The sequence below is a fragment of the Lactuca sativa genome, chromosome 2 (assembly GCF_002870075.4).
Source record: "Lactuca sativa cultivar Salinas chromosome 2, Lsat_Salinas_v11, whole genome shotgun sequence".
NCBI classification, from domain to species: domain Eukaryota; kingdom Viridiplantae; phylum Streptophyta; class Magnoliopsida; order Asterales; family Asteraceae; genus Lactuca; species Lactuca sativa.
This window is the reverse complement of record NC_056624.2, coordinates 166,091,019-166,094,514: the sequence shown is the minus strand read 5'-3', so window position 1 is coordinate 166,094,514 and position 3,496 is coordinate 166,091,019. Positions and strand designations below refer to the sequence as shown.

Below are 3,496 nucleotides of genomic sequence, written 5' to 3'. Positions count from 1 at the left end.
CCTTGCTTTGTGATCGGTTTATCCATTTATACAACATTTTTGGACATATTCTAGTAATCTCTTAAGTCCTAATACCCATTATTCGTTATGCTTTGCAGAGATCTTGGGAGCCAAGTGATAAAGTTGATCTTCACAAGTCAAGGATCAATAGTTAGCAACAATGGCATACTACCACTTTGTCTACAAATATGTTGAAGGGGCATCAACTCAATAGGATGATCTTCAATGAAAACTTGGGAACTTACCTCCCAAGTGAAAGTTGCAAAGTTTGGGTCAGGTATTCCCATTTCAGGATCCGGTTTTGTGCGTGAGGTATCACAAGCTCCATTTGATGTGTGGGTGGTTGTTATTCTATACAAAGATGGGTAATCACTAATTCATGAATACATATCTAAGTCTCCGTATGAGTTAGTGTTTAGAAACGAGTTCTTTTTGTTGTAGTCAATGGTTTGGATATCATGGAGAAGCCAACTATTACACATATATATGACGCAGAGTGGTAACAATATTCAGTATCATTTTAAAAATAATTAATAGTAATACGTTTATATTATTATTATTATTATAGATGATGATTCGATTTTTTTATGTATGTAGGTTCAAAAGGTTGACTGGTAGAAGTGATGTGGCAGTTTCACCTCGTTACTATATGTTTTATGCTCCAAGACATAAGTATAGGCGTTCTTCATCCAATTCTGTTTCAAGCATTTCTGGTTTTTCTGTAAGTTTTCTATGCTGATTTTATTTATTTATATTAATATTGAAGATAATGAATAATGATGACATATTATTGTTTTGAGTTTAGACTTTTCCTGGTGCTGATAATTCTTCTCCAATGTCTGTTGCTCAAGGATACCGCTCTTTTACTGAAGTAAAATCTTTTACTTTTCACCATTTTATTGATTATATAATTTTGAATAATTATGATAATAAGATTTGGTGAATAATTATTTTCAGCCACATCCACAAGATGATGAACATCAGCAGGCATCATCAAAACAGCATATGCAAAGTCTTCCACACCAGGGTCAATTTCATATTTAATCGCTGACTCATGGTCAACATGGTCAATATTCTCAATCAACACATCTTCCTGAATTTGGGCACACACAGCAGTCCTCTGCCATGTCTCAACATTTGGCTTGTTTACAACCACTCACACACCTTGGACCCCGCTTGCATGTACTGGTAAACTTTCTAAACAATGAAGTTTGTCAAACAACATTAAATTATAAGCCCTATTTTTAGGGTTAAAATCATTTTTTTGAACATTTATCACAAAGAGCATCTATATTGATGACATAATAAATTTGAATTTGTTTAGAAAAGTCTTAGTTTTAACATGATACTACTGGAGGCATTGGTATTTCTTCATATTTTGGCTTTCATTATTTGTTATTTATTTATTACAACATTGTGCTTTGAAAGTCATTTAAATCCAAATACAAACCAATACTTGGGTAATTAAATATGAAAAATAAAGTTCGGGTTAGAATAGTTTCAACACACAGAACAGGTGAATTGATGTTTTGTTATGCTTCATCTGCTGGAGAACGAGGCATCCAAGTTATTATTGCTGGTGCAGGGGGTGCAGCCTATTTGCTAGGTTTTATTCTCTACTTTACTTTTATTTCTTCCAAATACAACAATTTCATTTTTTTTATTTTTCATTTTTTTCCAAAATTTGTGATTAGGTATGGTAGCTACAGAGGCATCCAAGTTATTATTGCTAGTGCAGGGGGTGCAACCTATTTTCCATGTTTTATTCTCTACTTTACTTTTATTTCTTCTAAATACAACAATTTCAATTTTTTTTCATTTTTTCCCAATATTTGTGATTAGGTATGCTAGCTGCATTGACACCCTTACCTGTCATTGGAGTTCCTGCGCGTGCTTCAGCATTAGATGGTCTTGACTCCCTTCTCTCAATTGTTCAGGTATATTATATTTTATATACAACAATATACTATTATCTATTTCTTTATTATATACTTTCACTTCACTTTTTTCCTATTATAGTATTCTACTTTGAAAATTCTACAAAACCTTAATAGAAAGAAATAAAAGTAAGATGTTAAATTAATTACTGAAATAAATGCTATTTCTTGGAGATGTCAATGAAGAAAAGGTTTAGGCTGCTTAGTGATGAAGTGATGGAGCCTTTAACAAAATTTTATCCTCAGACATCCAATTAACCTAGAGCCCATAAGGACAATGATCATATGACAGAACATACATTTTTTTTTTTGTCTTTGATTGTTTAAAGTTGTGGCTATTTTCAATAGTATTGGGGCATGTTCATCATGCAGGGTTCTGAAGGAGAAACCAAACTTGAGAAAGAGAAAGTGGGAGATGTATGTTAGTTGTGGTAGAGCTAACAAATGGTTCTTCAGGTATGCAATACTCTAGGCATAATTATAATATAAAACTATAAAAAATTTCATTTTTTGATATATATTTTTTGTTTTGTTTTGCAGAGGATACTAAAGAGAAAATCTTGCAAAGGATATTTTTTGTTTTATTTTGCAAAGGATACCCCTCATATTTTCCCAAATTACCCCTTCCTCTACAATGTTTTTTTGTTTCTGTGTATTTTGTGCATTAGGTAAAGTTGATGGAAGAAAGGAATATGAAGCCACTTGATTCAAATCTTGCAGCATTATCAGCAAAATGCAGTAAAGGCTTGGAGTTGAATTTGGCTAAGTCATTCTTGAGTGAGACGAGCCAATGTACAACTGCTTATCCATATAATCAGCTGCTTGGAGCATTAGTCTTAAAGAATTATGAAAGGCAAGATGCAACTTTACTTAGTAGGAATTTGATGTAGAGTAGATTAGATGCAAGTTTAGATATTGTAAAAAATAGAATTGTATGACATTAAATTTTATGCAATGGATTGTTTTTTTGTATATGATATTTTATTTCTAGTATGAGACATTAAATGCAAATTTAATTTAAAAATTAATAAATATATAAATATTTTTTTTTGAACATTTAAAATTATGATACGCAAAAATGTGTGTCATCTTCATTTATGACATGGCCTTTCTTGACAGGGGCTTCCTTGATACGGATTGCGTGTTATAAACACGCGCGTCATAAGGTTACGACACGCAAATGTGTGTCGTCTTCCTTTATGACAGGGCCTTCCTTGATACGCACTGCGTGTCATAACCGCGCGTCGTAAATGCGCATCATAAATGCGCGTCGTAAATGCGCGTCGTCTCTGTTTATGACAGGGCCTTCCTTGACGCGCATTTGCGCGTTGTCTGACCCCTTTACGACGCGCAATGAGCGTCGTAAAAGGCTGTTTTTCTAGTAGTGAATAGAGAAGATTCTATTCAGAATGAGTTGTCATTTGGCAAATATGGAAATGTTTCCATATTGGGAGTTGAATATCGAGAATCAATGTCTAGATTAGAAACTTTTATGCGAGAAGGATGTTAAAAGTAATGTACTTTGAATGTGAGACTTCATGACTGTGGAATTGTCTTGT

The 3,496-nt window shown here is 33.2% G+C and overlaps 1 long non-coding RNA gene across 3 annotated transcripts; it reads left to right on the top strand.

Moving 5' to 3' along the window:
• The first annotated feature begins 1,045 nt into the window (after positions 1-1,045).
• LOC122196758 (uncharacterized) lies at positions 1,046-2,907 on the top strand. 3 transcript variants are annotated; one of them, XR_006188807.2, is made up of 5 exons: positions 1,046-1,606; positions 1,695-1,759; positions 1,843-1,937; positions 2,310-2,393; positions 2,478-2,907. It is a non-coding gene; the product is annotated as an uncharacterized LOC122196758 (long non-coding RNA). The 3 variants fall into 3 exon arrangements; XR_006188806.2 differs by having other exon boundaries at positions 1,695-1,937; XR_006188805.2 differs by having other exon boundaries at positions 1,046-1,937.
• Positions 2,908-3,496: the final 589 nt, after the last annotated feature.